The sequence below is a fragment of the Scyliorhinus canicula genome, chromosome 5, assembly GCF_902713615.1.
Source record: "Scyliorhinus canicula chromosome 5, sScyCan1.1, whole genome shotgun sequence".
NCBI classification, from domain to species: Eukaryota; Metazoa; Chordata; class Chondrichthyes; order Carcharhiniformes; family Scyliorhinidae; genus Scyliorhinus; species Scyliorhinus canicula.
In genome coordinates this window covers 233,101,896-233,115,943 of record NC_052150.1, presented here as the reverse complement: position 1 = coordinate 233,115,943, position 14,048 = coordinate 233,101,896, and positions in this window count along the sequence as shown.

The window sequence follows — 14,048 nt, the reverse complement described above, 5'->3', positions numbered from 1 at the left end:
CTGAGAGGCAGCAACGCGAACCATCATACCGCCCTAGCGCTGAGAGGCAGCAACGCGAACCATCATACCGCCCTAGCGCTGAGAGGCAGCAACGCTAACCATCATACCGCCCAACGCTGAGAGGCATCAGTGCGAACCATCATACCGCCCAACGCTGAGAGGCATCAGTGCGAACCATCATACCGCCCAACGCTGAGAGGCAGCAACGCTAACCATCATACCGCCCAACGCTGAGAGGCAGCAACGCGAACCATCATACCGCCCAACGCTGAGAGGCAGCAACGCGAACCATCATACCGCCCTAGCGCTGAGAGGCAGCAACGCGAACCATCATACCGCCCAACGCTGAGAGGCAGCAACGCGAACCATCATACCGCCCTAGCGCTGAGAGGCAGCAACGCGAACCATCAAACCGCCCAATGCTGAGAGGCAGCAACGCGAACCATCATACCGCCCTAGCGCTGAGAGGCAGCAACGCGAACCATCATACCGCCCTAGCGCTGAGAGGCAGCAACGCGAACCATCATACCGCCCAACGCTGAGAGGCATCAGTGCGAACCATCATACCGCCCAATGCTGAGAGGCAGCAACGCTAACCATCATACCGCCCAACGCTGAGAGGCAGCAGTGCGAACCATCATACCGCCCTAGCGCTGAGAGGCATCAGTGCGAACCATCATACCGCCCTAGCGCTGAGAGGCATCAGTGCGAACCATCATACCGCCCAACGCTGAGAGGCAGCAACGCGAACCATCATACCGCCCTAGCGCTGAGAGGCAGCAACGCGAACCATCATACCGCCCAACGCTGAGAGGCAGCAACGCGAACCATCATACCGCCCTAGCGCTGAGAGGCAGCAACGCGAACCATCATACCGCCCAACGCTGAGAGGCAGCAACGCGAACCATCATACCGCCCTAGCGCTGAGAGGCAGCAACGCGAACCATCATACCGCCCTAGCGCTGAGAGGCAGCAACGCGAACCATCATACCGCCCAATGCTGAGAGGCATCAGTGCGAACCATCATACCGCCCAACGCTGAGAGGCAGCAATGCGAACCATCATACCGCCCTAGCGCTGAGAGGCATCAGTGCGAACCATCATACCGCCCAACGCTGAGAGGCATCAGTGCGAACCATCATACCGCCCAACGCTGAGAGGCAGCAACGCGAACCATCATACCGCCCTAGCGCTGAGAGGCAGCAACGCGAACCATCATACCGCCCTAGCGCTGAGAGGCAGCAACGCGAACCATCATACCGCCCAACGCTGAGAGGCAGCAACGCGAACCATCATACCGCCCTAGCGCTGAGAGGCAGCAACGCGAAACCATCATACCGCCCTAGCGCTGAGAGGCAGCAACGCGAACCATCATACCGCCCTAGCGCTGAGAGGCAGCAACGCGAACCATCATACCGCCCTAGCGCTGAGAGGCATCAGTGCGAACCATCATACCGCCCAACGCTGAGAGGCAGCAACGCGAACCATCATACCGCCCTAGCGCTGAGAGGCAGCAACGCGAACCATCATACCGCCCAACGCTGAGAGGCAGCAATGCGAACCATCATACCGCCCTAGCGCTGAGGCATCAGTGCGAACCATCATACCGCCCTAGCGCTGAGGCATCAGTGCGAACCATCATACCGCCCTAGCGCTGAGGCATCAGTGCGAACCATCATACCGCCCTAGCGCTGAGGCATCAGTGCGAACCATCATACCGCCCTAGCGCTGAGGCATCAGTGCGAACCATCATACCGCCCAACGCTGAGAGGCATCAGTGCGAACCATCATACCGCCCAACGCTGAGAGGCAGAAACGCGAACCATCATACCGCCCAACGCTGAGAGGCAGCAATGCGAACCATCATACCGCCCTAGCGCTGAGAGGCATCAGTGCGAACCATCATACCGCCCTAGCGCTGAGAGGCAGCAACGCGAACCATCATACCGCCCTAGCGCTGAGAGGCAGCAACGCGAACCATCATGCCACCCTAGCGCTGAGAGGCATCAGTGCGAACCATCATGCCACCCAACGCTGAGAGGCAGCAACGCGAACCATCATACCGCCCAACGCTGAGAGGCAGCAACGCGAACCATCATACCGCCCAACGCTGAGAGGCAGCAACGCAAACCATCATACCGCCCTAGCGCTGAGAGGCAGCAACGCGAACCATCATACCGCCCAACGCTGAGAGGCAGCAACGCGAACCATCATACCGCCCTAGCGCTGAGAGGCAGCAACGCGAACCATCATACCGCCCAACGCTGAGAGGCAGCAACGCGAACCATCATACCGCCCAACGCTGAGAGGCAGCAACGCGAACCATCAAACCGCCCTAGCGCTGAGAGGCGGCAACGCGAACCATCAAACCGCCCTAGCGCTGAGAGGCAGCAACGCGAACCATCATACCGCCCAACGCTGAGAGGCAGCAACGCGAACCATCATACCGCCCAACGCTGAGAGGCAGCAACGCGAACCATCATACCGCCCAACGCTGAGAGGCAGCAACGCGAACCATCATACCGCCCTAGCGCTGAGAGGCAGCAACGCGAACCATCATACCGCCCAACGCTGAGAGGCAGCAACGCGAACCATCATACCGCCCTAGCGCTGAGAGGCAGCAACGCGAACCATCATACCGCCCAACGCTGAGAGGCAGCAACGCGAACCATCAAACCGCCCTAGCGCTGAGAGGCAGCAACGCGAACCATCAAACCGCCCTAGCGCTGAGAGGCGGCAACGCGAACCATCATGCCACCCTAGCGCTGAGAGGCAGCAACGCGAACCATCATACCGCCCAACGCTGAGAGGCAGCAACGCTAACCACTGTGTCACCATTTATCCAACATTTTCTCTTCTTGTTTCAGTCTTCTACACCCACAGTATATTATGTTTTTTATCTAACTAATCCCGGGCTGTACCTGTCCTGGGAGTGTTTGATGCGGACAGAGTAGAGGGAGCGTTACTCTGTATCTAACCCCGTGCTGTACCTGTCCTGGGAGTGTTTGATGGGGACAGTGTAGAGGGAGCTTTACTCTGTATCTAACCCCGAGCTGTACCTGTCCTGGGAGTGCTTGATGGGGACAGTGTGGAGGGAGCTTTACTCTGTATCTAACCCCGTGCTGTACCTGTCCTGGGAGTGTTTGATGGGGACAGAGTAGAGGGAGCGTTACTCTGTATCTAACCCCGTGCTGTACCTGTCCTGGGAGTGTTTGATGGGGACAGTGTAGAGGGAGCTTTACTCTGTATCTAACCCCGTGCTGTACCTGCCCTGGGAGTGTTTGATGGGGACAGTGTAGAGGGAGCTTTACTCTGTATCTAACCCCGAGCTGTACCTGTCCTGGGAGTGCTTGATGGGGACAGTGTGGAGGGAGCTTTACTCTGTATCTAACCCCGTGCTGTACCTGTCCTGGGAGTGTTTGATGGGGACAGTGTGGAGGGAGCTTTACTCTGTATCTAACCCCGTGCTGTACCTGTCCTGGGAGTGTTTGATGGGGACAGAGTAGAGGGAGCGTTACTCTGTATCTAACCCCGTGCTGTACCTGTCCTGGGAGTGTTTGATGGGGACAGTGTAGAGGGAGCTTTACTCTGTATCTAACCCCGAGCTGTACCTGTCCTGGGAGTGCTTGATGGGGACAGTGTGGAGGGAGCTTTACTCTGTATCTAACCCCGTGCTGTACCTGTCCTGGGAGTGTTTGATGGGGACAGTGTAGAGGGAGCTTTACTCTGTATCTAACCCCGTGCTGTACCTGTCCTGGGAGTGTTTGATGGGGACAGTGTAGAGGGAGCTTTACTCTGTATCTAACCCCGTGCTGTACCTGTCCTGGGAGTGTTTGATGGGGACAGTGTGGAGGGAGCTTTACTCTGTATCTAACCCGTGGTGTACCTGTCCTGGGAGTGTTTGATGGGGACAGTGTAGAGGGAGCTTTACTCTGCATCTAGCCCCATGCTTTACCTGTCCTGGGAGTGTTTGATGGGGACCGTGTAGAGAGAGCTTTACTCTGTATCTAACCCCGTGCTGTACCTGTCCTGGGAGTGTTTGATGGGGACAGTGTAGAGAGAGCTTTACTCTGTATCTAACCCCGTGCTTTACCTGTCCTGGGAGTGTTTGATGGGGACAGTGTAGAGAGAGCTTTACTCTGTATCTAACCCCGTGCCGTACCTGTCCTGGGAGTGTTTGATGGGGACAGTGTAGAGAGAGCTTTGCTCTGTATCTAACTCCGTGCTGTACCTGTCCTGGGAGAGTTTGATGGGGACAGTGCAGCAAGAGCTTTAATCGTTGTTGATTATGATCAAAATCTGATAAAGACGTCAGATGAAGATATTGTTGCCAAATGCTAATTTTCAACAATAATCTCAAAAGTTGAAAAGAATGAGTTGATTGTTGGGAAGAAAGTTTCCCGGGGTGTTGATTTGCTGTAACCTGTTGTGATACATGTTTGTAATATAACACATGAGAAGTTGAAAAGAAAGGTGCGATGGTTTCGGGAGGGAATTCCAGAGCAAGGCCTTGCGTCCACTCGGAGCGACCTTGGTCAATGCACGGGGTTACAGGGCTGGAGCGAGGGTGCTGGCCAAGGAAAGTGGGTGCATAATGGCCTCCGTCCGCAGGGATTCTCCAGGGTTCAGTGTTCAGTCTGGTAGAGGTGAAACTCTGAAGATATTGCTCTTGTCAGAACTGCAGGAAGTACTTTTGGCCAAACCAGAGATTAAACAAGGATTTATAAAGCAGTCCCCCAGTACAGACTCTCCAATAGCGCATAAGACCATCAGATATAGGAGCAGAATTAGGCCACTCGGCCCATCGAATCTGCTCTACCATGGCTGATATTTTCTCATCCCCATTTTCCTGCCTTCTCCCCAGAACCCCTGATCCCTTATTAATCAAGAACCTATCTATCTCTGTCTTAAAGACACTCTATGATTTATCCTCCACAGCCTTCTGCGGCAAAGAGTTCCACAGATTCACCGCTCTCTGGCTGAAGAAATTCCTCCTCATCTCTGTTTTAAAGGATCCTCACTTTAGTCTGAGATTGTGTCCTCTGCTTCTAGTTTTTCCTACAAGTGGAAACATCCTCTCCACATCCACTCTATCCAGGCCTCGCAGTATCCTGTAAGTTTCAATAAGATCCCCCCTCATCCTTCTAAACTCTGAGTACAGACCCAGAGTCCTCAACCGTTCCTCATACGACAAGCTCTTCATTCCAGGGATCATTCTTGTGAATCTCCTCTGGACCCTTTCCAAGGCCAGCACATCCTTCCTTAGATACGGGGCCCAAAACTGCTCACAATACTCCAAATGGGGTCTGACCAGAGCCTCATACAGCCTCAGAAATACATCCCTGGTCTTGTATTCTAGCCCTCTCGAAAAATGAAAAATGAAAATCACTTATTGTCACGAGTAGGCTTCAATGAAGTTACTGTGAAAAGCCCCTAGTCGCCACATTCCGACGCCTGTCCGGGGAGGCTGGTACGGGAATCGAACCGTGCTGCTGGCCTGCTTGGTCTGCTGTAAAAGCCAGTGATTTAGCCCGGTGAGCTAATCCAGCCATGAATGCTAACATTGCATTTCCCTTCCTAACTTAGCAACAGTGCCTTCAGTTCCTTCTTCCAGATCATTAATGTATATTGTGAAAAGTTGTGGTCCCAGCACAGACCCCTGAGGCACACCCCTAGTCACTGGCTGCCATCCTGAAAAAGACCCCTTTATCCCCACTCTCTGCCTTCTGCCAGTCAGCCAATCCTCTATCCATGCCAGGATCTTACCCTTAACACCATGGGCTCTTAACTTATTTAACAGTCTCCTATGCGGCACCTTGTCAAAGGCCTTCTGGAAATCTAAATAAATCACATCCACTGGTTCTCCTTTGTCTAACTTCCTTGTAACCTCCCCAAAGAACTCTTAACAGATTTGTCAGACACGGCCTCCGTTTGACAAAGCCGTGCTGACTCAGTCCTATTTTACCATGCACGTCCAAGTACTCCGCGATCTAATCTTTAATAACAGACTCTAAAATCTTACCAATGACCGAAGTCAGGCTAACCGGCCTATAATTTCCCGTCTTCTGCCTCCCTCCCTTCTTAAACAGGGGTGTTATATTCGCCACGTTTCAGTCCTCTGGGACCCTTCCTGCCTCCAGTGACTCCTGAAAGATCATCACCAATGCCTCCGCAATTTCCTCAGCAATCTCTTTTAGAACCCTGGGGTGTAGTCCATCCGGTCCAGGTGACTTATCCACCTTCACACCTTTCAGTTTCCCCAGAACCTTCTCCTTAGTAATGGTCACTGCACTCACCTCTGTCCCCTGGTTCTCCTGGAGCTCTGGCATCCCACTGGTGTCTTCCACCGTGAAGACTGATGCAAAGTAACTATTCAGTTCCTTTGCCATTTCTTTGTTTCCTATTATTACTTCTCCAGCCACATTTTCCAGTGGCCCAATGTCTATTTTTGCCTCTCCCTTACCATTTATATATTGAAAAAATCTCTTCCTATCTTCCTTTATATTACGAGCTAACTTGCACTCAGACTTCATCTTCTCCCCCATTATTGCTTTTTTAGTTGTCCTCTGCTCGCTTTTAAAGGTTTCCCAATCCTCTGGCTTCCCACTAATCTTCGCCACTTTGTATGCTTTTTCTTTTGCTTTTATGCTGTCCTTGAATTCCCTCATCAGCCACGGATGCCTTGTCCTCCCCTCAGCATGTTTCCTCCTCCTTGGGATGAATTTATTTCATAGAATTTACAGTGCAGAAGGAGGCCATTCGGACCAGCAAGTCTGCACCGCCTCTTGGAAAGAGCACTACCCACACCTCCACCCCATCCCCATAGCCCAGTATCCCCACCCAACACTAAGAGCAATTTTGGACACTAAGGGCAATTTATCACGGCTGATCCGCCTAACCTGCACATCTTTGGACTGTGGGAGGAAACCGGAGCACCCGGAGGAAACCCACGCACACACGGGGAGAACGTGCAGACTCCACACAGACAGTGACCCAAGCCAGGAATCGAACCCGGGACCCTGGAGCTGTGAAGCAATTGTGCTAACCACTGTGCTACCGTTTATGTTAGGCCTCCCGAATAACCCCCAAAAAACTCCTGCCATTGCTGTTCCACTGTCTTCCCTGCTCAGCTCCTTTTCCAATCAACTCTGGCCAGCTCCTCCCTCATGTCTTTGTAGTTACCCTTATTTAATTGTCATACCGTTACATCTGATTGCAGCTTCTGGTGTCCCTCAAGGATCAGTGTTAAGACTATACCTGCGGGAAATGCACCCAACTCCAGCTCCTCAGAGACCACGTTAGGGAGCTGGAGCTGGAGCTGGATGAACTTCGGGTCATCCGGGAGGCAGAGGGGATCATAGAGAAGAGTTACAGGGAGGTAGCCACACCCAAGGTACTGGACAAGAGTAGCTGGGTTACTGTCAGGGGAAGGTAAACGAACGGGCAGACAGTGCAGGGATCCCTCGTGGCCGTTCCCTTCAAAACAAGTATACCGTTTTGGATGCTGTTGGGGGGGATGACCTACCGGGGGAAGGCCCTAACGGCCAGGTCTCTGGCACTGAGTCTGGCTCTGTGGCTCAGGAGGGAAGGGGGGAGAATAAAAAAGCAATAGTGATAGGCGACGCAATGGTTAGGGGAATGGATAGGAGATTCTGTAGTCACGAACGAGACTCCCAGAAGGTATGCTGCCTACTGGGTGCCAGGGCCAGCGATGTCTCTGATCGTGTCTACAGGATTCTTGAGGGGGAGGGTGAGCAGACAGAAGTAGTGGTGCACATAGGCACCAACGACATAGCTAAGAAAAGGGATGAGGATTTTAAAAGTGATTTTAGGGAGTTAGGTTGGGAGCTAAAGAGCAGGACAAGCAGAGTAGTGATCTCAGGATTGCTACCGGTGCCACGTGCAAGTGAGGCAAGGAACAGAGAGCGAGTGCAGCTGAACACGTGGCTACAGGGCTGGTGTCGGAGGGAAAGCTTCGATATGTGGAGCATTGAAATACCTTCTGGGGAAGGTGGGACCTGTACATGAAGGACGGATTGCACCTAAACTGGAGTTGCACCAATATCCTGGGTGGGAGGTTTGCCAGAGCTCTGTGGGAAGGTTTAAACTAGTTTGGCAGGGGGATGGGAACCAGAGCTATGGATCAGAGGATAGGGCAGCTGTTAAACAGGCAGAAATAGTATGCAGCGAGTCTGTGAGGAAGGATAGGCAGTTGATAGGGCAAAGTTGCACTCAGTGGAATGGGTTAAAGTGTGTCTGTTTCAATGCAAGGAGAGTCAGGAATACGGGAGATGAACTTTGAGCATGGATCAGTACTTGGAACTACGATATTGTGGCCATTACGGAGACATGGATTTCACAGGGGCAGGAATGGTTGTTAGATGTTCTGGGGTTTAGATGTTTTATGAAGAATAGGGAGGGAGGTAAAAGAGGAGGGGGGGGGAGTGGTACTGTTAATTAGGGAGTGCATCACAGCTGCAGAAAGGAGGTAGTCGAGGAGGGTTTGTCTACTGAGTCAGTATGGGTGGAAGTCAGAAACAAGAAAGGAGCAGTCACTTTATTGGGAGTTTTCTATAGACCCCCAATAGCAGCAGAGAGATGGAGGAACAGATTGGGCAGCAGGTCTGAGGAAGGTGCAGAAGTAACAGAGTTGGTGTCATGGGTGACTTCAACTTCCCTAATATTGACTGGAACCTCCTTAGTGCAAATGGTTTGGATGGAGCAGATTTTGTCAGGTGTGTACAGGAAGGATTCCTGACTCAATATGTAGATAGGCCGACTAGAGGGGAGGCCATATTGGGCTTTGTGCTCGGCAACGAACCAGCCCAGGTGTCAGATGTCTCGGTGGGAGAGCATTTCGGTGACAGTGACCACAACTCCTTGACCTTTACCATAGTCATGGAGCGGGATAGGAACAGACAGTATGGGAAGGTATTTAATTGGGGGAGGGGAAATTATACTGCTATTAGACAGGAGCTGAGGAGCATAAATTGGGAACAGATGTTCTCAGGGAAATGCACAACAGTAATGTGGGAATTGTTTAAGGAGCACTTGCTGCGAGTGCTGGATAGTTTTGTCCCACTGAGACGAGGAAGGGATGGTAAGGTGAAGGAGCCTTGGATGACAAGAGAAGTGGAGCTTCTAGTCAAGAGGAAGAAGGAAGCTTACGCAAGGTTAGGAAGCAAAGATCTGGCACGGCTCTAGAGGGTTACAAGGTAGCCAGGAAGGAACTCAAAAAAGGACTTAGGAGAGCTAGAAGGCGGCATGAAAAAGCCCTGGGGGAAGGATTAGGGAAAACCCCAAGGCGTTCTACACTTATGTGAGAAACAAGATGATCAGAGTGAGAGTAGGGCCGATCAGGGATAGTGGAGGAAATTTGTGCCTAGAGTCTGAAGAGATGGGGGAGGCCCTAAATTAATACTTTGCTTCAGTATTCACCAGAGAGAGGGAACTTGTTGCTCTTGAGAGCAGCATGAACCAGGTTAATAGACTCGAACAGGTTGATATTAAGAAGGAGGATGTAATGGAAATTTTGAAAAGCATCAGGATAGATAAGTCCCCTGGGCCAGACGGGATATACCCAAGGTTACTCCGGGAAGCGAGGGAGGAGATTTCTGCGCCGTTGGCGATGATCTTTGCGTCCTCACTCTCCACTGGAGTAGTACCAGATGATTGGAGGGAGGCGAATGTTGGTGCCCTGTTCAAGAAAGGGAGTAGGGAAATCCCTGGGAATTACAGACCAGTCAGTCATACATCTGTGAGCAAAATAGTGGAAAGGATTCTGAGAGATAGGAGTTATGATTATTTAGAAAAAAATAGTTTGATTAAAGATAGTCAGCGTGGCTTTGTGAGGGGCAGGTCATGCCTCACAAGCCTCGTTGAATTCTCTGAAGATGTGACGAGACACATTGATGAAAGTCGGGCTGTGGGCGTAGTGTATATTGGATTGGGTTAGATTTGTTTATTGTCACGTGTACCGAGGTACAGTGAAAAGTATTTTCCTGCGAGCAGCTCAACAGATCATTAAGTACATGGGAAGAAAAGGGAATAAAAGAAAATACATAATAGGGCAACACAAGGTACACAAACGTAACTACATAAGCATTGGCATCGGATGAAGCACACAGGGGTGTAGTGTTAATTAGGTAAGTCCATAAGAGGGTCATTTAGGAGTCTGGTGACAGTGGGGAAGAAGCTGTTTTTGAGTCTGTGGTTCTCAGACTTCTGTATCTCTTGCCCGATGGAAGAAGTTGGAAGAGTGAGTAAGCCGGGTGGGAGGGATCTTTGATTATGCTGCCCGCTTTCCCCAGGCAGCGGGAGGTGTAGATGGAGTCAATGGATGGGAGGCAGGTTTGTGTGATGGACTGGGCTGTGTTCACAACTCTCTGAAGTTTGGATTTCAGTAAGGCATTTGATAAGGTTCCCCATGGTAGGCTCATTCAGAAAGTTAGGGGCATGGGGTACAGGGACATTTGGCTGTCTGGATACAGAATTGGCTGGCCGAAAGAAGACAGCGAGTGGTAGTTGATGGAAAGTATTCCGCCTGGAGGTCGGTGACCAGTGGTGTCCCGCAGGGATCTGTTCCGGGACCTCTGCTCTATGTGGTTTTATAAATGACTTGGATGAGGAAGTGGAAGGGTGGGTTAGTAAGTTTGCCGATGACACGGAGGTTGGTGGAGATGTAGATAGTGTTGAGGGTTGTTGCAGGTTACAACAGGACATTGACAGGATGCAGAGCTGGGCTGAGAAGTGGTAGATGGAGTTCAACCTTGATAAATGTGAAGTGATTCATTTTGGAAGGTTGAATTTGAATGCTGAGTACAGGGTTAAAGGCAGGATTCTTGGAAGTGTGGAGGAACAGAGGGATCTTGGGGTCCACGTACATAGATCCCTCAAAGTTGCTGCCCAGGTTGATAGGGTTGTTAAGAAGGCGTATGGTGTGTTGGCTTTCATTAACAGGGGGATTGAGTTTAAGAGCCGCGAGGTTTTGCTGCAACTTTATAAAACCCTAGTTAGACCACACTTGGAATATTGTGTCCAGTTCTGGTCGCCTCATTAAAGGAAGGATGTGGATGCTTTGGAGAGGGTACAGAGGAGATTTACCAGGATGCTGCCTGGACTGGAGGGCATGTCTTATGAAGAAAGGTTGAGGGAGCTAGGGCTTTTCTCACTGGAGCGAAGAAGGCAGAGAGGTGACTTGATAGAGGTGTACAAGGTGATGAGAGGCATGGATAGAGTGGATAGACAGAGACTTTTCCCCAGGGTGGAAATGGCTGTCATGAGGGGACATAATTTTAAGGTGATTGGAGGAAGGTATAGGGGAGATGTCAGAGGTAGGTTCTTTACACAGAGTGGTGGGTGTGTGGAATGCACTGCCAGCAGACGTGGTGGAGTCAGTCATTAGGGACGTTTAAGCGACTCTTGGACAGGCACATGGACAGCAGTAAATGGAAGGGGTGTAGGTTAGGTTGATCTTAGATTATTATAAATGGTCAGCACAACATTGTGGGTCGAAGGGCCTGTACTGTGCTGGACTGTTCTATGTTCCCCAGCCTCTCCTCATAGCTAATGCCCTCCATACCAGGCCACAGCCTGGTAAATCTCTTCTGCACGCTCTCCAAAGCCTCCACATCCTTCTGGTAGTGTGGCAACCAGAATTGAACACTATACTCCAAGTGTGGCCTTACTGATGTTCTATAAAGCTTCAATATGACTTGCCAATTTTTAAACTCAATGCCCCGGCCGATGAAGGCAAGCATGGCCTATGCCTTCTTGACTACCTTCTCCACCTGTGGACCTGTACACCCAGATCCCTCTGACTGGCAATACTCTGAAGGGTTCTGCCATTTACTGTAAATTGCCACCTTCCAAAATGCATTACCTCACCTTTGTCCAGACCTCGGGCTTCAAGTGAATAATTCTCTGAAGGTCACCAGGCAAGTTGAAACAGTTGTTAAGAAGGATTATAGCATCCTTGGGTTTATAAATAGAGGCATAGAGTATAAAAGCAAGGAAGTGATGCTGCACCTCAACAAATCATTGGTCAGACCATTGTGTTCAGTTCTGGGTACCTTATTTAAGGAAGAATGTTAAACCCTGGAGAGAGAGCAGAGGAGATTTACTAGAATGGTCCCAGGAGTGAGGAATTTTAGATGCAAGGAATAAGGAATTTTAGATACATTGGAGAAATTGGACTTGTTCTCCTGGGGAGCAGACAAATATGGAGTTAATGTGCGAGTTGTGAAGGGTTTGCAGGAACAGAGGGAGCTGGGGGTTTGGGTGGACAGATCTTTAAAGATGCCAGGACAAATTGAGAGAGTGGTTAGCGAAGATACTTCAGGAAGGATGTGAGGGTCGTTGAGAGGGTGAGGAGCGGATTTACCGGGATGGTTCCAGGATGAGGGATTTCAGTTACAAGGTAGGGTTAGAACAAAAAGAACAAAGAAAATTACAGCACAGGAACAGGCCCTTTGGCCCTCCCAGCCTGCGTCGATCCAGATCCTTTATCTAAACCTGTCTCCTATTTTCCAAGGTCTACTTCCCTCTGTTCCCGCCCATTCATATACCTGTCTAGATGCTTCTTAAATGATGCTATCGTGCCGGCCTCTACCACCTCCGCTGGTAAAGCGTTCCAGGCACCCACCACCTTCTGCTTAAAAAACTTTCCACGCACATCTCCCTTAAACTTTCCCCCTCTCACTTTGAAATCGTGACCCCTTGTAACTTACACCCCCACTCTTGGGAAAGCTTGTTGCTATCCACCCTGTCCATACCTCTCTCAATTTTGTAGACCTCAATCAGGTCCCCCCTCAACCTCCGTCTTTCCAATGAAAACAATCCTAATCTACTCAACCTTTCTTCATAGCTCGCACCCTCCATACCAGGCAACATCCTGGTGAACCTCCTCTGCACCCTCTCCAAGGCATCCACATCCTTCTGGTAATGTGGCGACCAGAACTGCACGCAGTATTCCAAATGTGGCCGAACCAAAGTCCTATACAACTGTAACATGACCTGCCAACTCTTGTACTCAATACCCTGTCCGATGAAGGCAAGCATGCTGTATGCCTTCTTGACCACTCTATCAACCTGTGTTGCCATCTTCAGGGTACAATGGACCTGAACTCCCAGATCTCTCTGCACATCAATTTTCACCAAGACCCTTCCATTGACCATATAGTCCGCTCTTGGATTTGATCTTCCAAAATGCATCACCTCACATTTGCCTGGATTGAACTCCATCTGCCATTTCTCTGCCCAACTCTGGAGAATCTGGGCATTTTCGCTGCGGAGTGATGGAGAGCGAGTGGAGATTTGGTCGAGGTTTTCAAGATTGTGACACGTTTACTTATTATGGACAAAAGAAATTGTTCCCATTGACTGGTGCTACAGATTTTTGGGCAAGAACCATGGTGGGGTTGTGGGACCATAAGAAATAGGAAGAGGAGGAGGAGGCCATTCAGCCCCTCCAGCCTGCTCCTTCATTCAATCAGATCATGGCTGAGCCGACATTTCTCATATTCACGTTCCTGCCCTTGCCCCATGAGCCTTGATTCCCTCGCTGATCAAGAATCTATCTCAGCCTTAAATATACACACGGACTCTCCCCCCCCCCCCCCCAAGCTCTCTGTGACAAGGAGTTCCAAACACTCACAACCCTCAGAGAGAAGAAATTCCTCCTTATCTCAGTCTGAAACTGGCTCCCCTTCACTCGGAGACTCTGCCCTCTGGTCCCAGACTCTCCCATGAGGGGAAACATCCTCTCAGCATTTACCCTGTCAGCCCCTCAGGAATCCAACATGTTTCAAAGGCAACCACCTCTCATTCTTCCAAATTCCAATGAGTCCCTGTTTAACCTTTAAGAGGGTCGTTTAGGAGTCTGGTAACAGTGGGGAAGAATAATCTCAAATGCGAATTACATGGGCACTTGTGGGAAAAAAATTTACAGACTAACTACAGACAAACACATGGACAGGATGGGTATAGAGGGATACCGCACAAGGAAGGGCTGAGGGTTTTGTCCAAGGTTGGCATCATGACCGGTAAAG